The sequence below is a fragment of the Aegilops tauschii genome, chromosome 5, assembly GCF_002575655.3.
Source record: "Aegilops tauschii subsp. strangulata cultivar AL8/78 chromosome 5, Aet v6.0, whole genome shotgun sequence".
NCBI classification, from domain to species: domain Eukaryota; kingdom Viridiplantae; phylum Streptophyta; class Magnoliopsida; order Poales; family Poaceae; genus Aegilops; species Aegilops tauschii.
The window spans coordinates 73,608,944-73,634,020 of record NC_053039.3 but is presented as its reverse complement, the minus strand read 5'-3'; the positions used below and the strand labels follow the sequence as shown (position 1 = coordinate 73,634,020).

The following is a 25,077-nucleotide window of genomic DNA, read 5'->3' as shown; positions in this document are numbered from 1 at the left end:
ACGGAACGAGTAAAGAGACTTGCCGGTAACGAGATTGAACAAGGTATCGGGATACCGACGATCGAATCTCGGGCAAGTAACATACCGGTAGACAAAGGGAATTGTATACGGGATTGATTGAATCCTCGACATCGTGGTTCATCCGATGAGATTATCGTGGAACATGTGGGAGCCAACATGGGTATCCAGATCCCGCTGTTGGTTATTGGCCGGAGAACGTCTCGGTCATGTCTGCATGGTTCCCGAACCCGTAGGGTCTACACACTTAAGGTTCGGTGACGCTAGGGTTATAGAGATATTAGTATGCGGTAACCCGAAAGTTATTCGGAGTCCCAAATGAGATCCCGGACGTCACGAGGAGTTCCGGAATGGTCCGGAGGTAAAGATTTATATATGGGAAGTCTTATTTTGGTCGCCGGAAAAGTTTCGCGCATTATCGGTATTGTACCGGGAGTGCCGAAAGGGGTCCGGGGGTCCACCAAGGGGGTCCACCAGCCCCGGGGGGGCACATGGGCTGTAGGGGTGTGCGCCTTGGCCTATATGGGCCAAGGGCACCAGCCCCAAGAGGCCCATGCGCCAAGAGATAAGGGAAAGGAAGAGTCCTAAAGGGGGAAGGCACCTCCGAGGTGCCTTGGGGAGGATGGACTCCTCCCTGGCCGCACCCTTCCTTGGAGGAAGGGCCAAGGCTGCGCCCCCCCTCTCCCTTGGCCCTATATATAGTGGGGGGAGGGAGGGCGGCAATACCTAAGCCCTGGCGCCTCCCTCTCCCTCCTGTGACACTTCTCCCTCCTCCCGCAGCGCTTGGCGAAGCCCTGTTGGAATCCCGCTACTTCCACCACCACGCCGTCGTGCTGCTGGATCTCCATCAACCTCTCCTCCCCCCTTGCTGGATCAAGAAGGAGGAGACGTCGCTGCTCCGTACGTGTGTTGAACGCGGAGGTGCCGTCCGTTCGGTGCTAGGATCATCGGTGATTTGGATCACGACGAGTACGACTCCATCAACCCCGTTCTCTTGAACGCTTCCGCTCGCGATCTACAAGGGTATGTAGATGCACTCCTTCCCTCTCGTTGCTAGTAAACTCCATAGATTGATCTTGGTGATGCGTAGAAAATTTTGAATTTCTGCTACGTTCCCCAACAGTGGCATCATGAGCTAGGTCTATGCGTAGTTTCTATGCACGAGTAGAACACAAAGTAGTTGTGGGCGTCGATTTTGTCAGTTTACTTGCCGTTACTAGTCTTATCTTGATTCGGCGGCATCGTGGGATGAAGCGGCCCGGACCGACCTTACACGTACACTTACGTGAGACAGGTTCCACCGACTGACATGCACTAGTTGCATAAGGTGGCTAGCGGGTGTCTGTCTCTCCCACTTTAGTCGGATTGGATTCGATGAAAAGGGTCCTTATGAAGGGTAAATAGAAATTGGCATATCACGTTGTGGCTTTTGCGTAGGTAAGAAACGTTCTTGCTAGAAACCCATAGCAGCCACGTAAAACATGCAACAACAATTAGAGGACGTCTAACTTGTTTTTGCAGGGTATGCTATGTGATGTGATATGGCCAAAAGGATGTGATGAATGATATATGTGATGTATGAGATTGATCATGTTCTTGTAATAGGAATCACGACTTGCATGTCGATGAGTATGACAACCGGCAGGAGCCATAGGAGTTGTCTTAATTTATTGTATGACCTGCGTGTCAATGAAAACGCCATGTAATTACTTTACTTTATTGCTAACCGTTAGCCATAGTAGTAGAAGTAATAGTTGGCGAGACAACTTCATGAAGACACAATGATGGAGATCATGATGATGGAGATCATGGTGTCATGCCGGTGACGAAGGTGATCATGCCGCGCCTCGAAGATGGAGATCAAAGGCACAGGATGATATTGGCCATATCACGTCACTTTATGATTTGCATGTGATGTTTATCATGTTTACATCTTATTTGCTTAGAACGACGGTAGCATAAATAAGATGATCCCTCACTAAAATTTCAAGAGACGTGTTCCCCCTAACTGTGCACCGTTGCGAAGGTTCGTTGTTTCGAAGCACCACGTGATGATCGGGTGTGATAGATTCTAACGTTCGAATATAACGGGTGTTGACGAGCCTAGCATGTACAGACATGGCCTCGGAACACATGCGAAACACTTAGGTTGACTTGACGAGCCTAGCATGTACATACATGGCCTCGGAACACAAGAGATCGAAAGGTCGAACATGAGTCGTATAGTAGATGCGATCAACATGGAGATGTTCACCGATGATGACTAGTCTGTCTCACGTGATGATCGGACATGGCCTAGTTTGACTCGGATCATGTATCACTTAGATGACTAGAGGGATGTCTATCTGAGTGGGAGTTCATTAATCAGATGAACTTAATTATCATGAACATAGTCAAAAGGTCTTTGCAAATTATGTCATAGCTTGCGCTTTAGTTCTATTGTTCAAAATATGTTCCTAGAGAAAATTTAGTTGAAAGTTGATAGTAGCAATTATGCGGACTGGGTCCGTGAACTGAGTATTGTCCTCATTGCTGCACAGAAGACTTATGTCCTTAATGCACCGCTCGGTGTGCTGAACCTCAGCGTCGTCTGTAGATGTTGCGAAACATCTGACATACACGTTTTGATGACTACGTGATAGTTCAGTGCGTAATGCTAACGGTTTAGAATTGTGGCACCAAAGACGGTTTTGAAACATCGCAGAACATATGAGATGTTCCGAAGACTGAAATTGGGATTTCAGACTAGTGCCCACGTCAAGAGGTATGAGACCTCTGACAAGTTTCTTAAGCCTGCAAACTAAGGGAGAAAAGCTCAATCGTTGAGCATGTGCTCAGATTGTCTGAGTGCCACAATCGCTTGAATCGAGTGGGAGTTAATCTTCCAGATGAGATAGTGATGGTTCTCCATAGTCACTGCCACCAAGCTATTAGAGCTTCGTGATGAGCTATAACGTATCAGGGATAGATATGATGATCCTTGAGCTATTCGCGATGTTTGACACCGCGAAAGTAGAAATCAAATAGGAGCATCAATTGTTGATGGTTAATAAAACCACTAGTTTCTAGAAGGGCAAGGGCGAAAGGGATACTTCATGAAACAGCAAATCATTTGCTGCTCTAGTGAAGAATCCCAAGGTTGAACCCAAACCAGAGACTAAGTGCTTCTGTAATGAGGGGAACGGTCACTGAAGCGGAACTACCCTAGATACTTGGTAGATGAGAAGGCAGGCAAGGTCGACAGAAGTATATTGGATATACATTATATGAATGTGTACTTTACTAGTACTCCTAGCAGCACCGGGGTATTAGATACCGGTTCGGTTGCTAAGTGTTAGTAACTCGAAATAAAAGTTGCGGAATAAACGGAGACTAGCTAAAGGTGAGATGACGATATGTGTTGGAAGTGTTTCCAAGGTTGATGTGATCAAGCATCGCATGCTCCCTCTACCATCGAGATTGGTGTTTGCGTTGAGCATAAACATGATTGGATTATGTTTATCGCAATACGGTTATTCATTTAAGGAGAATAATGGTTACTCTGTTTATTTGAATAATACCTTCAATGGTCTTACACCTAAAATGAATCTCGATCGCAGTGATACACATGTTCGTGCCAGAAGATATAAAATAGTGATGATAGTACCACATACTTGTGGCACTGCCATTTGAGTCATAATGGTATAGAACGCATGAAGAAGCTCCATGTAGATGGATCTTTGGACACACTCGTTTTTTAAAAGATTGAGACATGTGAACCATGTCCATTGGTATATATGCATGAAGAAACTCCATGCAGATGGATCGTTTGGACTCACTTGATTTTGAATCACTTGAGACATGCAAATCATACCACATGGGCAAGATGACTGAAAGGCCTCGTTTTCAGTAAGATGGAACAAGAGAGCAACTTATTGGAAGTAATACATTTTGATGTATGCAGTCCAATGAGTGCTGAGGCACGCAGTGGATATCGATATGTTCTTACTTCACAGATGATTTGAGTAGATGCTGAGAATATTTACTTGATGAAACACAAGTCTGAATTATTGAAAGGTTCAAGTAATTTCAGAGTGAAGTTGAAGATCGTCGTGACAAGAGGATAAAATGTCTATGATATGATCATAGAGATATCTGAGTTACGAGTTTGGCACACAATTAAGACATTGTGGAAAATGTTTCACAATTAATACCGCCTGGAACACCACAGTGTGATGGTGTGTCCGAACATCATAACTGCACCCTATTGGATATGGTGCATACCATGATGTCTCTTATCGAATTACCACTATCGTTTATGGGTTAGGCATTAGAGATAACCGCATTCACTTTAAAAGGGGCACCACGCAATTCCGTTGAGACGACACCGTTTAGAGAAACCTAAGTTGTCGTTTCTTAAAAGTTTGGGGCTGCGATGCTTATGTGAAAAAGTTTCAAGCTGATAAGCTCGAACCCAAAGCGGATAAATGCATCTTCATAGAAAACCCAAAACAAGTTGGGTATACCTCCTATTTCAGATCTAGAAGCAAAAGTAATTGCTTCTAGAAACGAGTCCCTTCTCGAGGAAAAGTTTCTCTCGAAAGAATTGAGTGGGAGGATGGTGGAGACTTGATAAGGTTATTGAACCGTCACTTCAACTAGTGTGTAGCAGGGCACAGGAAGTTGTTCCTGTGGCACCTACACCAATTGAAGTGGAAGCTTATGATAGTGATCATGAAACTTCGGATCAAGTCACTACCAAACCACGTAGGACGACGAGGATGCGTACTACTTCAGAGTAATGCGTAATCCTGTCTTGAAAGTCATGTTGTTGGACAACGATGAACCTATGAGCTGTGGAGAAGCGATGGTGGGCCCGGATTCCGACGAATGGCTCGAGGCCATGAAATCCGAGATAGAATCCATGTATCAGAACAAAGCATGGACTTTGGTGAACTTGCCCGATGATCGGCAAGCCATTGGGATAAATGGATCTTTAAGAAGAAGACGGACACGGACGGTAATGTTACCGTCTATGAAGCTCGACTTGTGGCAAAGAGTATTTTCACAAGTTCAAGGAGTTGACTACAATGAGATTTTCTCATTCGTAGCGATGCTTAAGTCCGTCGGAATCATGTTAGCATTAGCTGCATTTATGAAATCTGGCAGATGGATGTCAAAACAAGTTTCCTTACCAGTTTTCGTAAGGAAAGGTTGTATGTGATACAATCAGAAAGGTTTTGTCGATCCTAAGGATGCTAAAAGGTATGCTAGCTCCAGCGATCCTTCCATGGACTAGAGCAAGCATCTCGGAGTCAGAATATACGCTTTGATGGAGTGATCAAAGTTTTTGGGTTTATACAAAGTTTGTTAGAAACTTGTATTTACAATAATGTGAGTGGGAGCGCTACAACATTTCTGATAAGTATATGTGAATGACATATTGTTGATCCGAAATGATGTAAAATTTCTGGAAAGCATAAAGGGTTGTTTGAAAGGAGTTTTTCAAGGAAAAACCTGGATAAAGCTGCTTACATATTGGGCATCAAGATCTATAGAGATAGATCAAGACGCCTGATGATACTTTCAAAGAACGCACACCTTGACATGATTTTGAAAGAGTTCAAAATAGATCAGCAAAGAAGGAGTTCTTGGCTGTGTTACAAGGTGTGAGTATTGAGTAAGACTCAAGACCTGACCACAGCAGAAGAGAGAGAAAGGACGAAGGTCGTACCATATGCTTTAGACGTAGGCTCTACAGTATGCCATGCTGTGTACCGCACATGAAGTGTGCCTTGCCATGAGTTGGTCAAGGGGTACAATAGTGATTCGGGAAAGGATCACATGACAGCGGTCGAACTTATCCTTAGTATCTAGTGGACTAAGGAATTTTCTCGATTATGGAGGTGAAAAGGAGTTCGTCGTAAAGGGTTACGTCGATGCGAACTTTGACACTAATCCGGATGACTCTGAGTAGTAAACCGGATTCGTATAGTAGAGCAGTTATTTGAAATGGCTCCAAGTAGCGCGTGGTAGCATCCACAAGATGACATAGATATTCGTAAAGATTGGCTCAAGCTCAAAGCACAAGACTTTATGTTCCCCAACAGATATTATCTCTTATATCCTTACATGCTCATTCACTTGCTTGGTGATGAGTGCATGCTTTTAACTTCTATCATTTTGAGCGCTCCACCAAAATGTATGTGACATGAAAGAGTAACCCATGATCCTAATCGATTGTGCATTTGCATTCAAAAGCAAATTTTAAATAATGCACAAATTTAGGGGGAGCTCTTGCTTATCACATACCTCTCAAAGCGACGATGTTTTTCAATCTTATTTATCTTTTGTCGAAGCTTTGATCTATATGTTGTCATGAATTACCAAAAAGGGGGAGATTGAAAGTGCAACTATCCCTGGGTGGTTTTGGTAATTCCTAACAACATATAGCTCATTGAGCTAATGCTATTCCAAGATGAATATTTCAGGAAAGCTCAATAATTGGCATGGCATGGATTAGAAAGTGGACCCTTCAAAATGCTAAGGACAAAAGATTGGCTCAAGCTCAAAGCACAAGACTCTACATTTTCTATTTTAGTGATCCAAGATCACATTGAGTCTACAGGAAAAGCCAATACTATTAAGAAGGGATGAGGTGTTGTTTAATGAGGTTCTTGCTCAAATTGCTTAGTGATATGCTCCAAAACCCTCAACTACTTTCTCACATCCACATATGTCCCAAACCAAAAAGTCCAACTCGGCCCACCGAAATTTCATATCCGGAGCCACCGAGTTCAGTTGACATAGCCACTGCCAGAAACCCTAGTCTTTTCGGTCTCACCGATAGGGATCTCGGTCTCACTGAGATGGGATTGTAATCTCTCTGTTTCCCTTCGTAACGTTTCGATCAAACCGAGATGACCGATCGGTCCCACCGAGACTGCAATGCAAACACTCTGTTTCCTTTTTGTAACGTTTCGGTCCAACCAAGATGAGCGAATCGGTCCCACCGAGTTTGCCTGACCAACTCTCTGTTAGTCTATTACCAAAATCGGTCTCACCGAGTTTGTGTAATCGGTCTCACCGAGATTACGTTATGCCCTAACCCTAATGAAATCGGTCCCACCGAGTTGACGTGTCGGTCCCACCGAAATAACTAACGGTCACATTATGAACCAAATCGGTCCCACCGAGTTCTTTGAATCGGTCCCACCGAGTTTGGTGATTTGTGTGTAACGGTTAAATTTTGTGTGGAGGCTATATATACCCCTCCACCCACTCTTCATTCATGGAGAGAGCCATCAGAACATGCCTACACTCCCAACACATATTTTCTGAGAAAGAACCACCTACACTTGTGTTGAGGTCAAGATATTTCATTCCAACCACATAAATCTTGATCTCTAACCTTCCCCAAGTTGCTTTCCACTCAAATCTTCTTTCCACCAAATCCAAATCCTATGAGAGAGAGTTGAGTGTTGGGAGACTATCATTTGAAGCACAAGAGCAAGGAGTTCATCATCAACACACCATTTGTTACTTCTTGGAGACTGGTGTCTCCTAGATTGGCTAGGCGTCACTTGGGAGCCTCTGACGAAATTGTGGAGTTGAACCAAGGAGTTTGTAAGGGCAAGGAGATCACCTACTTCGTGAAGATCTACCCTAGTGAGGCAAGTCCTTCGTGGGCGACGGCCATGGTGGGATAGACAAGGTTACTTCTTCGTGGACCCTTTGTGGGTGGAGCCCTCCGTGGACTCGCGCAACTGTTACCCTCCGTGGGTTGAAGTCTCCATCAACGTGGATGTACGATAGCACCACCTATCGGAACCACAGATAAAAAATATTCATGTCAACATTGCGTTTGCTCCCTCAAACTTCTCCATTTACCTTCATATGCAATTGTTTTACATACCGCTGTTATACTCTTAGAATTGCATGTGTAGGTTGTTTACTTGACTTATGCTAAGTTGCTAAAATCTGTCAAGAACTAAAATTGAAAAAATACTAAATTTTTATTTGATAAGTAATCTAATCACCCCCTCTAGACATACTTTTAATCCTACAGCGCTGCGCCCGCGGCGCCCGTGCCTCCATCTCCTCCTCCACCGCCGGGCTGAATCCCACCGCCACCTACACGCCAGCGCCGGTGCTCCCCGCGCCTTGGCCGCCTCCTCGCTTGCTCGTGTCGCTGCTCACCGTGCCTTGGCCAGGCCAGCTCCGCTGCTCACCGCGACATGGCCGCCCCCTCGCTTGCTCGTGCTGCCCATCCACCGCCGCGGCCTACCGCTATTTGCCGTATGTTTCGGCCAACCGGCGGCGGCCGGTACGGCGTCTCCTGGGTACTGGGACGCGGGCCGGGCGTGGTTCCGTTGCCGCTGCCCCAGATCGTCGAGGAGCAGCACCATCGGGCTGGGCACACCCCCTTCCTCTGCTGCAAGGTGCGGTTGGAACGCAGGCCATCCGCCGTTTGGTAACCGGCTAAGTTGCTGTGCTCCGCTACTGTCGTCGTTGTCTATCTACGTCTTCCCCAAGACTTCAAATTCTGGTCTGCCACATAGCTTTTCAGGTGAGCACCACCCATTTACTTCACTGCTTCTGACTAAGCTTCTCGATGTGGAGGTCATGTGATCCCATTGTTCTGGAGTAGTTTTTAGCTTGCTGAGACTGAATCACAAGTTCACCACTAATGTATACGTGCACACTATGTACTAGCCTTACATGCAATCTAGCTAAATCCTCGTGGATCTTTATGGTGATTTCAGGGTTTGTGCAATGATCCCGATGACCGTACACTCGAGTGCTACCCCGGTGAGAGCCTCAGCCATGGCGTGGACTGAATCCAGACCTGCAGTTACGGACAATTTTGTCTCCCTCCGGCTGCAACTTTCTCCTCTGGTGACGGGAAGTTTTTTTCGGCAAGCTGAGCTTCTACAACTAGGAAATTTCAGAATACTGGGACGTTGTCTGTCAAGTATAAGTCATGTATTCTGTCTTGCTATATTTGATTTCTTTTGCTTCCAGTGTTACTTATAAAATAATATCACACTAATGATATGTCACCCAATTAGATGGTGTCATCGGTACATTTTCTTTCTCATTCCTCCGGTAGCATCACTTCCCATTTACTCTTGAGACTTCAACTCCTTTCTCCTCTTGATAGGGTTGGTAACCGAAGGCATCATAATTTCTTCTCAATTTTGCAATTAACTTCCATTCACCACCAAGAGGCAATTAAAATTATTATTTGATCTCTCTATTCCTGTCCATTCACATTCTTCCACACCGGCACCACCCATGACCCAAATATTATCCCTCTTTTCGATTGATCTTCTAACACCTCCTCTGATCTTCTAGCACCTCCCTCTAGATCCAGGTTGTCCTCTCTTGCATCCGTGCAGTTGTGTATAACTTGACATGGTTGGGACTTGGGAGTTTTAGCTGCAGCTAGCTAGCCCGGATGGATATGGTTATCCATTAGGATGTTCTCCACGATCAGCCACACCATCCTTTTGAAGTCTTCAGTATGCCAGGTGAGACACATCCTAATCTTTAAGTTCTAGGTTGTAATTGATTTTGATGCCCTGACTTGGGTTCCATGTTACAATTTTCGTGTCATAACATGAGTATGACGTGCTAAATTAACCTCTTTCATCTCCATATTGTTTTTGTTTGTATTCTAATGTGCAGGCAACTCTCCATACATGTCTATATCAAATCTCAACACTCTCATTGAAGAATTGATCAGCTACACTCGGTTGAATATCTTAACATGACAAAAGAAATCCATGAAAAAGTTTGTTGAAGAATTGATCAGCTCCACTCCGTTCAAGATCTTGACACGATCAAAGAAATATGTTCTCAAAAAATAAAAGCATGATTTAATAAATAGCATCTGTAGACAAAATAGTATCGTCAAGATTTCAACCACCTTATATGGAACGCCTTTACTACTATATATGTATTAAAAAAACATTTTGGTATGTAAGTATCACTACTGACTGTAAGTATGTGTGCCATATAGTACTGTTACATACTTAGATAAGATGTAACACTCACAATTATGATAACTTTGTGGTTGACTTTACTGTAGTTACATTGTGATATTGGGTTGTTCATAGGAAACATATTTTTTCAGCATAACTTTGTGGTTCACTAATTCTTCATATTCCTATGAAAAACAATTCTTTTTAAAGCTGGCGAAGGTTGTTTGTTAGTCATACTCTGATGGACTTTCAATGATAATCTATAGTTCTCCAACAGATAACTCAAGTAAGGATCTTAATATTTAGCATGTGTTCCCGCAGCAACGCGCGGGGTATTATCTAGTTTACCCAGTGCTCCAGCGAAAATGCTGCTTGGTGCTTGGGCAACATGTAGCGCGTTAAAAAACACCAGATTATTGGCAGCCAGCCACACAAACAATGGCATGCAGCACTTCTTCATAATTATGCTCGACTAACACTTTTACTTCAACGAATATATGACAGAGCAACCATCATTTTGTATCATCGTGGGAGGAGCATCAAGATAAGTACAAGTACCAGAGCTGTTGTAGCCAAAACAAATTTATATTCAATCAACACGCTACAAGGAACAGAAAATACTAGCGGTACGGAAAACTCCAATTATACTGATCAGGTGCCGACAACTAGATAACCAGTTCAACCATACGGATTAGAACCCATTACCAGTGTTCATTAATACCAGCTCCAATAATTCAGGCTAACTGCTCTGTCGGAGAGCTGATCAAATTTCTTCAGGACAGCTACACAACAATCTCACACTCTTCCTCTAGCATTCATGATGCAAGTATTCTTCCAACGGCCTGTTAACACACATAACCTCTTAATAGGTTGCTTCTACAGAGGATTATCACACGGGCTGTAGTACGTTTACCAGGTGGTGGCTTCCAGCTTTGGTCACCGAAGCCAACGGGGTCATTTGCTACATCATCAGTTGGCAACACTGCATCATTAAATTTTTCAACATCTTCAGAAGCAGCAGCACCTATGGTTACTATACTCACGGTCCTCCAACCCCATTCCATCTCTAATCTTGCTTACAGTCTGGGTACAATATGTGACGGAGGTCAATCTCTAATCCACTTATCCTCCCAGAACAGGGTATTCTTCCCATCACCAACAACAGTTTTACAGCATGCAAAATATTGATCCTTCACTTCTAATAGGCCCTGCCAAAAAGTGAGAATCCCCATTCTTGGGTCCCGCTCCACTTCAGAGGTGTGTCAGAGCAATACTTCTTATTCAGGATGTCACTCCAAATTCCCTGTTTTTTATGCAGTTTCAACCACCATTTGCCCAACAACGACAGACTCATCAAGTTAAAAATCCACCACACCTGGCACTCCCAAATCCTTAGATAAACACAATGTAAGCCAATTGACAACAGAGGTGTACTACTCAATGAACTCCCACCAATGGATAAGAGGTTTCTTGCCAACGCCCTAACTTACTATCCATCTTATTGTCTACCCCTTTCCAACCACTAATTCTCAATCTTTTCTACTTAAGAGGCTGTTTCCCACTTTGACAAGAGAAAATCTCCTCATAAGCACTTTTATATGGATTGGCAACTCAATTGGCCAAATTAGATGCATGGAATACTTGTCGAATGGTTTAAAATACTCTACATTCAGGTATGCGATTTAATTTGTAGCTGAACAAAGCCTATCGCGCAGAAATAAGGTTAGTCAAAATACGATTAGCCTCAAGAACATCTTGAATTTTTCGAACACCTAATTCATAGAATCATCAGCTGGCATTGAAGTATGCTTCGACACATAAGGATCATAAAGCTGCTGGCTGGAACGCCCATGAGGTGCGACATGAGGAAGTAATTCTTGTTGCTGCAGCAACACCTGCTGCTACTCAAGCTGTAGTCATTGTTGCAGCAGCAGCTGCTGCTGCTGAAGTAATACAATCTTGTCCACAATTGAGAGTTGTAGCTGGGGTTGAGGTGTCACTGGTGGCTGTGCTTGTAACTGTAGGTGTCATAGCAGATACTGTTGTTCAAACATGTGCAAGAGTTGTGGATCTTGAGATATCTCAGCAAGCAACTTCTTAGGTGGCAAATGAGCTAGAGGTGGCTGGTTCTGTGGCAGAAGTTTTGTTGTTAAACAGAAGTAGTCCTTGAGTGAGAATTCTGCTGATTTTCATGCATATGAAGTGGCCCTTGAGTGAGATGCACGTGAAGATTTCTGTCTTTGGGGTAGTTTGACCATGGTGGCAATCCAGCATGAGCTTTAGGTTTCTCTGCAGAATGCAGCATAGCAAGCAAGTCAACATTCTGAGATTCTGAAGCTTCACAAGATGGATCGGCCATGGAACTGTGTACTTAGTGCAGAGTAAACACTTCTGAAGCAGTATCTTTATTTTGTGCCTTTGCTGCTGGAATACCATCTCCAGACCAATATGGAACAACATTTTGGGAAGATTTTTTGAGTCTCCAATAATCTTTGCTGTGCCAAAAAACAATTCATGTAGTCCCCACTCTCGCCTCCAGCCATCGCAATGTTACCAAAACTACTGCTGTTTCTATATTCATGCAGCCCTAATTCCAAAATAATATGGTGTCAGACCAGAAAGCATGCATGATAGCTTGCAGAGATAACTAGAAAATATATGGAATGCAATAGGTAAGAATAGAGCTCTTGCCAGTATACAAATCTCCAGTCAAAAATACCAACACCAGCTGATCCGCCATGTGTGCTACTGGAGCTAACAAATCTCTCTGTAGGTGGGGTCTTCAGCATTAGCATATCATTGGATTTTGTGGTGCTAAACCCTGGAGGTGGCCTTGCCTTCGCTCATAGGTGAAGCATAACATCCCCAAGCATTAGGAAATGAGAATTAGGAAGTGCATTTGCAACACAAACTAGCAAATCACTACCAAAATACTAGCCTCAAACCAGCCAATGATGTCAGTACCAGTAAATGGGCCTTGGATTTGACTTTAGTTGATCTCTGCAGCATAACGAAAGACTTTCTGGATCAGGATAAGGTTGAATAGGACAAGACAAGTCGTTGACACCTGTCAACCCGACTATTTTACTTTAGTGATCAAAGACATTGGGTAATTGCTGAGAAAAGTAGGTTCGTCCAAGCCTATGGTCTCCCATAAACCGAGATTTTTGTGGAACGGCATAACAAAGTGTGCACCGCAGCAAATCAACAGTTCCAGGAACACCTATTAAAAGATCAACAGAGATGGCTTTTTAGAAGGCAGAAAGGATTATAAAAGCTATGCAAACATCAGCAAAGAACGACAATGGAATACCAACTAGTTAACCACCAAAAAACAACAAGCACTTCAAAATAGCTTAATATGATACCATGAAGAGCTCATCATGGCGAATTGGTTTGCTTAGACTACTACTAGTAAATCATAGAACACATGCAACTGCAAGCCTCAAGTTTTGTAACCAATTTGATGTGTGATATGAAACCAAGAAAAACCAAAGCAATGTTTTGAGGAATAAACAAAGGAAAATTTCGATGAACAAAGGATTTCTACACCACGCACAGAATCCGGTATCAGATTTCCAAATAAATCATATACCCCTATGAAGTATACAATGTTCAATTTGCTCTCCTGTTATATGGACAGGCCTTCCATGGGACTAAAATCTGTCCTAATAAACCTAGAAAGAGGCATATTTCGGAAAATGTGAAGTTGCGAACCGAGACCATGTGCAATGAGCCAATGCGTATATTTTTATTTTAAGATGTTAAGATATGCTGGAGAACAAATGCAAGACTCCAATATTTCAAAAGGTATGGATGGCTCACAAATGACAAATCCCCTGTACATGGACAGCTGAACACAAAATCATCTCTATTAATCAGTCCAAGTTCGCTCAACTCAGTGGCGTGCAGTAAACAGAAAGAACTGTGGAAACAGTTAATAAGATATGGCACCCCTGAGACTTGGATCTATTTCTCCCTTCAAATATTCTGCAGTTCCAGATTGATCATCTCTACCACCTGGTTAACAGGGGGACATTCAGTACGCAACATGACAACATATATGGATGTTTATGCTCCAAACAAAGTATGGAATCTGAGATATGAAGATCATATCTACTGTATATTGTTGCGTGATAGTAAGATCATCCTAATTGAGAAAAATAATAGGATAAGCTTTACCGCTTCCTCGGTCCTCAGAGCAAATAATGCTAAAGGCTCCAACAATACTTCCACAGTTCTTTCTGTTTACTGCACCCCACTGAGTTGAGCTGTTATGGCCGGCATATTAGGGGTTTAGCCCAGTGGGTTGTGGCCCAAGTTATCTTATCATTATTAGGGGCTTAGCCCAATTATCTTATCGTTATTAGGATCGTTTGCTTAGGAGTCAAGTAAACTTCTCTATATAAGGAGAGGAGATGTATCAATCTAATCAAGCAAGAAGCAATCATTATTTGCTCGGCTTCCCGAAGGGAGCCAGGAGACCTAACCCTAGCCGCCTCTTGCGCCGCCGCCGCCTCTTCGTCATCGCGCCACGGCGCCCCGCCGCTGGCAGCCGCGATCGCATCTCCGTCAACCCTCCCCCTTCCCGTATAACCTACGCCCTAGACCAGGTAGGATCCTAGCTCCTACCAATTTGGTATCAGGTAGCTCGGTTTCGATCATGTCTGCACCACCACCCAACCCGCCGCTGCCTGCCACCACCACGCCGCTGCCCGTCACCACCGCGCCGCCGCCTCTCTCCACCGCGCCGCTGGACTCCACCGTCGCCGCCCTCCACCGCGCCGCCCGTCGCCATCTACTCGCCGGCGGAGATGACCAGGGTCCTCAACGACCTCGTGACCGCCGTCCAGGGCCTCTACCTGGCCGGGCACTACGGGCAGCCGCCGCCCTTCTAGCCGGCCGCCGCGACCGGGCCAGCCGCCCTGCCTAGGTACGCGGCCACCACGGCGCCGATCGGGCCTCTACACCACCACTGGCCCGATCAGCCGCCGCCCGCCGTCGCCCCCCACTGGCCGCAGCGGCCGGCTCCGGCGATCGCCGCGCCCCCGACGCCTCTCGGGTCCGGGCAGCCGCAGCCCCAGCTGCCGGCCCCACCACCGCCCGCTGCCGCGCCTCAATGGCCACAGTGGCCAGCCCCGGCCCTCGCTGCGCCCCCGATGCCTCCCGGGTCCGGGCATCCGCAGCCCCAGCTCCCGGCCCCATCGCCGCCCGCTGCCGCGCCTCAATGGCCACAGTGGCCGGCCCCGGCCCTCGCTGCGCCCCCCACGCCACCCGGGTCTGTACCGCCGCAGCTGCCGGCCCCGCCCCCGCCCAGCTCGGGGCCCGGGTCACCCACGCAGGGAGGCGTACCGATCCAGCAAGTGTGCTTTCCGCCGTCACCGTCCCCAGTACCGGCCTGGCTGACCGAATCATCGCTGCCACCCGTCTACACGTCGGCTGGAGACCCGCCGGCACCCACTCTACAGTTCGGCGATCCCTCCGGCTCGGCGGGGCACTCCACGGGCCGCGGCCATGCTGACCGGGTGCCCCAATCCTCGCTGCTTCGCACCTTCGAGCCAGTCAGCCACGGCGCTCCGACTCATACACCGCCGCGGTTTGCCAAACTGGACTTCGCCACTTATGACGGCACGGAGGACCCCCTCAACTGGCTCAACCAGTGCGAGCAGTTCTTTCGCAGGCAGCGCACCCTCGCCTCGGAGCGTACCTGGCTCACCTCTTACCACCTCCGCGGCGCGGCACAGACCTGGTACTACGCCCTCGAGCAGGACGAGGGCAGCATGCCCCCTTGGGAGCGCTTTCGCGAGCTCTGTCTCCTTCGTTTTGGGCCACCGATCCGCAGGAGCCGCCTGGCAGAGCTAGGCCGCCTTCCCTTCACCTCCACGGTTCAGGACTTCGCCGACCGTTTCTAGGCCCTGGCATGCCACGCGTCGGGCGTGACGGCGCAGCAGCGGGCCGACGTCTTCGTCGGTGGACTTCCGGATCACATCCGCGTGGACGTGGAGCTCCGGGGACCCCAGGATCTCCAGACGGCCATGTACTACGCCCGCGCGTTCGAGCGCCGCGCGTTGGCCATCCAGCAGGAATCACCGCCCCGGGCCGCTGGGTCGCTACCCTGGCCGGATGTTCCCGCGCAGGGTCGGCCTGCTCAGGCTTCCGCGGCACCCCTCGCCGCGACCGCGGCGCGCCCGTTCCGCCGGCTCACCTCGGCCGAGCTGCTCGAGCGTCGCCGCCAAGGGTTGTGCTTCAACTGCGACGAGCCCTACATGCCCGGCCACGTCTGCCCGCGACTCTTCTACTTGGAGGTTGTAGACTACATTCCGAAGGACGCCGTCGCCGCCGACCTGGCCGCCCCAGCTGTCGCGAAGGTGTTTGACGCTGGTTGATCACCTCGAGGAGTTCAGCAAGCGCTTCCCCACCTTACAGCTCGAGGACGAGCTGTTTGTGCAGGCGGGGAGAAGTGTTATGACCGGCATATTAGGGGTTTAGCCCAGTGGGTTGTGGCCCAAGTTATCTTATCATTATTAGGGGCTTAGCCCAATTATCTTATCGTTATTAGGATCGTTTGCTTAGGAGTCAAGTAAACTTCTCTATATAAGGAGAAGAGATGTATCAATCTAATCAAGCAAGAAGCAATTATTATTTGCTCGGCTTCCCGAAGGGAGCCGGGAGACCTAACCCTAGCCGCCTCTTGTGCCGCCGCCGCCTCTTCGTCATCGCGCCACGGCGCCCCGCCGTCGGCAGCCGCGATCGCATCTCCGTCAACCCTCCCCCTTCCCGTACAACCTACGCCCTAGACCAGGTAGGATCCTAGCTCCTACCATGAGCGAACTTGGACTGATTAATAGAGATGATTTTGTGTTCAGCTGTCCATGTACAGGGGATTTGTCATTTGTGACCCTTCCTCACAAACGTCAAAGGGCATCTTGATGCCAGTAACCTAATTGAAGTTGCTGTATGCATGTCAAGCAGTTTCATCCTGCTATATCTAAATGTGGCGCAATGCTCTGACCTGACGATGGACTGGTCGCGATTATCCAGTTCTGCAGCATTTGTAGTACTGGTACTAGGGATAAACTTCCCAAGAGAAACTGGAAAACCTGTGATTATACAAAAGAAGATGGTTTTTGCGAAGTCTGCTGCATGACCACTAACTAACCCTCTCAAGCGAGTTCATATCTTCAAATTCGTCTCAACAGCACCAAGTATTAATACTAGTACAACCGCCTTGTGTGTCCAGGGATGGCCACAAAGAGATTAGCGGGTGAATTACCCAGCAACCTTAAATAAAACCACTAAAATCAGGAAAAATTTCGAGGAAATCAGACCCCAAATCGGGGGAAGATTGCAGAACTAACCGACCGAGGGAAGAAACCAACAAACCTGGCGCCTCCGGCAAATCGGATTCATGAATCGAGGGATGGGCGCCGAATCCCCACCCCCGCCTCCAGCCCTCCACTCCCCAAACCTAGCGCCGCCGCCGCCTTCCTTATTCATCTCCCACCCGCACCCGCACCCGCACCAATCTCAAAGCGAGACCCCCACGACCACTAGGCTATAAATAAATACAGGACATCCTGCTAGTCAAACCGTTTCCTTCCCGCTAGCCTCTCGGTCTCCATCAATTCGACCTTCCTCTTCGTCTCCTGACTGCTCTTCCTTCCCGGCTGCACGCGACGCCGCACGCCATGGAGCAGGACGGCGGCGCGTCCCGACGCCCCGTCACCTCCGGCACCATCGTTGACGAGCTCCCGCCGGTGCTGCCGTTCATCTGCGTGCAGTGGACGGCGCATCGCTTCTACGGCCAGGTAAAATCGAAGCAAGAAAGCGAGAGGAATCATCAAGAACCATGAGGAGTTCGATGAACAGATACATTAAGTTTTCTTGCAGGTGATCTCCTGGACGGACATCTCCGTCTCAGACGGCCCCCCGCGCGAGGACGACATCATTCAGCCCCTCCCGATGCCCGCCTTCTTCTGGCCTCACCTCCGCCGTCTCGCTCTTCATCGCACCACGGCGCGTGCCACCGTATGCGTCGACCAGTACGTGTTCTTATTCATCCAGGGGGAACACGGGAACCTGGATCGTCCACTCGACGCTAGCAATGTGCAGGTACCGCGCCCGCCCGCTCTATCTTCATTCTTGAACTTCTTGCTGCTTTCGAGATTCGGTTCTTAATCTTTATTCGGGAACTCAATCACCTCATATCCACACTTGCAATTTCTTGGGCAGTCGAGCGCCCGCTCAATCCTACAGACCGACGAGGGATTCGCGGTGCCCGGTGGAAACCCGCCTGGCATGAACTACATTGGCCGCACGGGCCAGGTTGCCGCGGCCTTCGGAGAGGTACGTGATGCACCGAGCTGGCCATAAGAGACTCTGCTTAATTCTGCGACTGCGATCGAATGCTAACTCACGAGGTTCTGCTTGATTTGCAGCACGTGATGGCGGCGACGCGCCGCACCAGGGATGCAGACACAGTCATGCCCGCCCGCCCGCAGCGGGTAAGTCGGTCCTTTGCCCATTTTTTGAAGTTTGCGTGCCCGAACGGAATCGCGTGCTGTGTCTTTGATGAATTCGTAGGCGCATGATTAGAAATTCTTGGACTGTGTGATACTGGTAGAACTTGGATGATAGTATAGAGCAGATTCTTGGATTGGATGGCACTTGATGGTAGAAAGTCTTGAAGTATTTGTTGCATAGATACCATGATGTTTCCTGTTTGTTCTGTCTGCTATCGACTCTTTCTGAAATCTACCGTGTGTAATTGTGTAATCTGAATCTACCGACTCTTGAATCTACCGTTTGTTCTTGAGGGAATTTGATCAACGTTTCATCGTGCAATCTTGTCAGTTAGTATGTTGATAATTCAGTGCATAATTTGACATGATGATCGTATTGCAGGTGAGGGCGTCTCGGTGGGACGAGGTGGCCTGCGTGTGCACACGCTGCGCTGACCAGATGTGGTACCGCCCGTGCTGCGGCGAGGTCTCCTGCAGGCTCTGCGACGTGGTTTACCACCGCCCCGGGTGCACCCGAGCAGGGCGTCCCGTCCTAGTGCCGCCGCTGTTCAGGACGGAGAGCGGGCAGCGGCCACCCGGTGCCTTTGTGCAGCTGGCGCACCCCGAGTGGCAGATGTTCAGATACATCTCCGGCGATCGCTACGTCCTCACCTCCTTCTACCAGACGGAGGACGCCCACTACTTCCACGCGGACAGGGGGATTCGAATTCAGGCCCATCTGTACAGGCGGGACAGCCCCACGAGCTGGGCGTGGAGGCTCGAGTTCGTCTTCACGATCATGCCCACCGGCCCCGTCGACATCGTATGGTGGGTTTATCTCGCGCCGCAGTACGTCTAGCAAACAGTGGATGATCAGTAGCTCTAGCTAGAATCCCTCTGAACTTGAGTTTAGTAGATGATCGGTAGCTCTGGAAAGCCTCTGAACTTGAGTTTAGTAGATGATCGGTAGCTCTGGAAAACCTCTGAACTTCAGTTTCGTATATGCCTGTGCGTTAAGCATCCTCTGCTTGATGTATCTCCTACATTCGGAACATCAAGTACCGCAAGTTAAGTTCTCCGAGTGATTTTTGTAGAGCGAAACTTCGCCTTTACTGGTCGGTGTGATATATCTCAAGTACTTCAACTGAAGTTTTTGGAGTGATCTTTTTTGAGAAAAAAGATTCGCCTTTACTTGAGAAATTTTTGTTACTACTCCTAGTACTTATTAATACTTCCGTTGCACAGAAGGCTCTAATTTACGATCTGTTAGGCAAAGTCTTCCATTTGGCAGATGCAAGACAAGACGTACGATTTCTTTTTCAGGGTTTGTTACTTGTCGTGCTCGCAATATAGCATCTCTAGCAGATTTTCTATATTATAAAACTGCAAAAAAGTGCTCACTGTCCTGTTTTTTTCAATAAATAAAACACTGTTTCGCAGCTAGTAAATCCCCTATAAATTCTTTCCTAAAAATATTTAAACACTATAGTTGTCACATAAATTCATTTTAAACACGTAGTTGCCACATCATTCTATAATTTGGTACTACATTACCGTTTTACAAACCATAATTAAACATTCAGGTTTGCTATTTCACATCTAGATGTGAAATAGCTATCTCACATCTAAGTCCACAACCGTTTGATACAATAATCATGATTCCTCGTTTTAGCGCTGTGTTGGTTTCTTTCGCGATGTACGCACGTACACCTGTGTTCGTCTGTATGTTTGTTCAGGCCCATGTGCTCCGCCGGCCTTGTGTGTGTTAGGCCGTGTGTTTGTTCAGCCCATGTGTTTGGTCGTTCATTTTCCCCGAAATTGTTCTAGTCTATTATCGTCTATTATCGTGCACAGAGCCGGCCAGTAGTGACATGAGCTTAGGATCAGCTTGCAGTTTTCCAATCATGTCTAGGAGGCTTGCATCTGTTTTTTCATTGTTATTTTCATTTTTATCTATTTTTCTTTTTCCTTTTCTTTTTCCATTTTTATTTTACTCATTCTCTTTTATTTTAGTTTTTTTATTCAAGAACACTTTTAAAATTCATAAAAATTATTTAAATTTTAGAATACATGTATTTTTAACAGGTTTGCTATTTCACATCTAGATGTGAAATAACTACCTCACATCTATGTCTAGAGTCGTTGGATTAACTTTCTCTAATATTCATGTAAAACGAGATGGTCTCGCTGGTGCACTGGCTCGCGCGCTGCCTGTCAGGTCGTTGCTAGTGTGAGGTTAGTCCGTTGTTGGTTTTCACAAGCCTATGCGTTACTAGTGCCATGTTGATTGCTTTTTTCTATATTTCTTTTCATAAGTTTATGCTACACCGTTCTAGTTCCTCTCGTTTTTTCCCATTTGACTCCCAGTATTTGTTTTTTTTTGTTTCTGTTTTATTTTCCTTTTTTGTTTTTTTCTATTTCATTATTTTGTTTTAAATTATAAACTTTTATTCATGATTTTTGTTTTTATTTATATTTTTTATTTTCACCTTTTCCTTTATTCCTTTTCCTTTTATTCTTTACTTATTTGTTTAAAATTCATGAGCTTGTTTTCACTCTGCCATATGTTCGCTTTAAATGTCGTGAAAATCTTGATTGCAGGTTATTTTGTCACACGCGCTCTCTGTCACGTCGTGTGTTTGGTGTCTATTTGTCGACCTCGCGTGTGTCTTTTGTTAGGCCATTTTCGCAACGCGGTCTGAGGTCTCATTTCGGATTGGTTTGTTAATTATTATCTAAATGAGAGTTAACAATTTTTCATCCAACTCATATACCGTTAGATACACGTGCTTCTGAGTCATGCTCGTTGTCCTTGCATCGTGTTTTCTGTTTGTCCTTCGTGAAGCAATGAGACCCGATATGACATTTTTTTAGTGGGCCGTTATTATGTTTCGCGTATTAATTTTTTTTGTAGGCTTAGCCTTTTTGTGGAGGGACACATGTCTTTTTGTTCCCTGTTTTCTTTTTATTTTGGTTTGACCGTGTAGCTAGAGAGGAGTGTAACTAGATTTTTTGATTTCAGATTTGCTAAGTCTAATCTAGATAAGATTTAGCTCATCTAAGTCTATAACTGTCTGGTTTTTTTGCTTCAATGTTCGCACAAACTCGATCATGTCGTCAGCTTGTTCTTGTTTGTCGCGCGTCCTCTTGTCCCGTTTATTTTGTGTCGTCGTGTTCTCGCATTTATTTTCACATGGGCATATATATGTTGGTGTTTAGGGGGCTCGACTATGAAGTTTATTCCCCATCTTCTCACTGACCGATCTTTCACCCCGGTTATTTTTTCTATGTTTTATTTTTCATCCCAGTTATAGGTCCACCCTTGACATACAACTCGCATGTAGTTTGTTTCATCCTAGTTACAAGTCGATCATTGACTCGCAACTGGGCCCGTAGTTTCGTAGTTGTCACATGTGCAAGTCTACCATCGACTCGCAACTGGAGCATGTGTTTTTTATTTTCATCCCAGTTGCAGGTCCACCATTGACACGCAACTTGGCATGTAGTTTGTCTCATCCTAGTTGCAAGTCAATCCTTGACTCGCAACTGGGCTCGTAATTGTCAGACTTGCAAGCCCACTCCCGACCCACGACTGGAGCATGTGTTTTATTTTTCATCCCAGTTGCAAGTCCACCCTTGACTCGCAACTGGGCCCATAGCTTGTTTCATCCCAGTTGCAAGTCAACCCTTGACTCGCAACTGGCTCGTAGTTTCGTAGTTGTCCCAGGTGCAAGTCCCCCTAGACTCACAACTGGCCTCGTAGTTGTCCAAGTTGAAGCCCACCCTCTACTCACAACTAGAGCATGTGTTTTGTTTTTCATCCCAGTTGCAAGTCTACCTTTTGGTTGCAACTGGCTCATAGCTTGTTTCATTCGAGTTGCCAATCGTCCCTTAACTCGCTCTGAGCTCGTAGTTCCGTAGTTGTCTCACTTGCATGTCCACCCTTGACTCACAATTGGGCTCGTAGTCGTCCCAGGTGCAAGCCCACCCCTCTGAGTTGCAAGCCCACCCTTTGACCCACAAATGGGCTTGTGTTTTGTCTTTCATCTCATTTGCAAGTCCACCATTGATTCGCAACTTGTATTGTAGTTTGTTTCATTCCAGTTTCCAGTCGACCCTTGACTCGCAACTGGGCTTGTAGTTTCATAGTTGTCCCATGCAAGTCCGCCTTTGACTCACAATTGGGCTCAATAATTCTCCCAATTGCAAGCTCACCCTCGACTTGTAACTAGGCACCTGTTTTATTTTTCATCCCAGTTGCAAGTCCACCCTTGACTCGCAACTGGGACCGTAGACCGTAGTTTGTTTCATCCTAGTTGCAAGTTGACACAACTGGATCATTTGTTTCGTAGTTATCTTAATTGCAAGTCCATCCTCGACTCACAACTGGGATCATAGTTTGTTGTTGTCCCAATTGCAAGTCCACCCTCGACTCGCAACTGGTCCCATAGTTTCTTGATGTCCCAGTTGCAAGTCTACCCTCGACTCACAACTGGGATGTGTTTGTTTTTCATCTCAGTTGCAAGTCCAACCTCAACTCGCAACTCGTATCATAGTTTTATATACTTGTCTCAGTTACAAGTGCACCCTCGACTCGCAACTAGGCCCGTATTTTTTTATCCCAGTTGCAAGCCCACCCTTGACTCGCAACTGGGCCTGTTTTTTTGTCTTCCATCCTAGTTGCAGGTACATACTTGACTCGCAATTAGGACTGTAGCTTCTTTTATCCCGGTTGCAAGTCGAACCTTGACTCGCAACTGGTCTCATAGTTTGTAGTTGTCCCAGTTGTAAGTCCATCCTCAACTCACAACTGGCATTTTTTGTCTCTGGTTGTATGTCCACCCTCGACTTGCCATTGGTCTTGATGTTTCTTTTGAATCGTAACTGGGCCTTACTTTTTTTTGCATTTGTTGCAAGTTCATCCTCAAGTTGCAACCGAGTATCACTTTTTCGTGTCAATTGTAAGTCCACCATTTATCACAACTAAGAGTTGACTTTTTTGGCCAGTTGTAGGTCCACCATTGATTCGTAACTCGTCCCGTAGTTTGTTTCATCCTAGTTGCAAGTTGACCCTTGACTCGTGACTAGGCTCATAATTTTATAGTTGTTCCAGTTGCAAGTCCATCCTCGATTCACAACTGGGCTCATAGTTGTTCACCCTCGAATCGCAACTAGTGCATGTGTTTTGTTTTTCATCCCAGTTGCAAGTCCATCCTTGACACGCAACTGGACCCATAACTTGTTTCATCCTAGTTACAAGTCGACCCTTGAGTCGCAACTGGGTTCGTAGTTTCTTAGTTGTCCGAGTTACAAGTTCACATTTGACTCGCAACAAAACTCATAGTTGTCTAAGTTGCAAGCCACCCCTTGACTCGTAACTAGACCATGTATTTTTGTCCTAGTTTTAAGCTCGCCCTCGCCTCACAACGGGGTCGGTAGTATGTTTTTATCTCAGTTGCAAGTCCACACTCGACTCGCAACTGTGCCCATAGTTTTTATGTTGTCCCAGTTGCAAGTCCATCCTTGACTCACAACTGGGCTCGTAGTTTTGTAGTTGTCCCAGTTGCAAGTCCATCCTCGACTCGCAACTAGCTCATAGTTGCCCGAGTTGCATGTCCACCCCTCAACTCACAACTGGTGCATGTGTTTTGTTTTTTATCCCAGTTGCAAGTCCACCTTTGACTTGTAATTGTACCCATATAACTTGTTTGATTCCAGTTGCAAGTTGACCCTTGAGTCGCAACTGGGCTCATAGTTTCGTAGTTGTCCCAGTTGCAAGTCCACACTTGACACACAACTGAACTCATAGTTGTCTGAGTTGCAAGCCACCCCTCCACTCGCAACTTGAGGCTGTGTTTTGTTCTAGTCGCAAGCTCACCCTTGACTCGCAATTGGGCCGGTAGTATGTTTTTCATCTCAGTTGCAAGTCCACACTCGACTCGCAATTGCGCTCGTAGTTCTTATGGTGTCCCAGTTACAAGTCCACCCTCAACTCGCACCTAGGTCCGTTGTTGTTTTTCCCTAGTTGTAAGTCCACCCTCGACTCACAACAAGGCCTATAGTTTTTCTTTGTTTTGTGTCAGCTGCAAGCCCATCATAGTCATACTACTACCTTCGTAGTTGTCTTTTTGTTCCAGTTGCAAGTCCACACCCCAACTCCGCAACCTGCCCTATAGGTGTTGTGTCCTGCTTGCAAGCCCAACATCGACCCACAACTGGCCCCATAGTTATTTTCATCCTAGTTGCAAGACTAGCCTCGACCCACAGTTGAACCAGTAGTTGTTTTTGTCTCAGTTGCAAGTCCACAGTCGACTCGCAACCGAGCATGTAGTTGTGTTTCATTAGTTGCAATCTCACCCTTGACTCGCAACTGGGCTCATAATTGTTTACGTCACAGTTGCAAGTCCACCCTAAACACGCAGCTGAGCACATAGTTGTTTGTTGTATTTTCTTGTGGAAGTTGCAAGCCCATGCTAGTCTATCGTAACTGATCCTCTGTGGTTTTTTTCTTCCCAATTTCAAGCCCACCCTCAACCGATCCAAATTATCGTCGACTCGCAACAGGTCCTCATAGTTATTTTTGTCCCAGTTGC

The 25,077-nt window shown here is 46.5% G+C and overlaps 1 long non-coding RNA gene and 2 pseudogenes across 1 annotated transcript; 1 reads left to right on the top strand and 2 right to left on the bottom strand.

The window, feature by feature from the left end:
* The first annotated feature begins 8,077 nt into the window (after positions 1 to 8,077).
* LOC109766269 (uncharacterized) lies at positions 8,078 to 10,140 on the top strand. Its single transcript, XR_002233576.4, has 3 exons — positions 8,078 to 8,566; positions 8,763 to 9,530; positions 9,688 to 10,140. It is a non-coding gene; the product is annotated as an uncharacterized lncRNA (long non-coding RNA).
* A 1,435-nt stretch (positions 10,141 to 11,575) lies between these two features.
* Positions 11,576 to 12,526, bottom strand: LOC109766265 (uncharacterized; annotated as a pseudogene).
* A 66-nt stretch (positions 12,527 to 12,592) lies between these two features.
* LOC141022575 (uncharacterized) lies at positions 12,593 to 13,635 on the bottom strand (annotated as a pseudogene).
* Between the last annotated feature and the right edge of the window lie 11,442 nt (positions 13,636 to 25,077).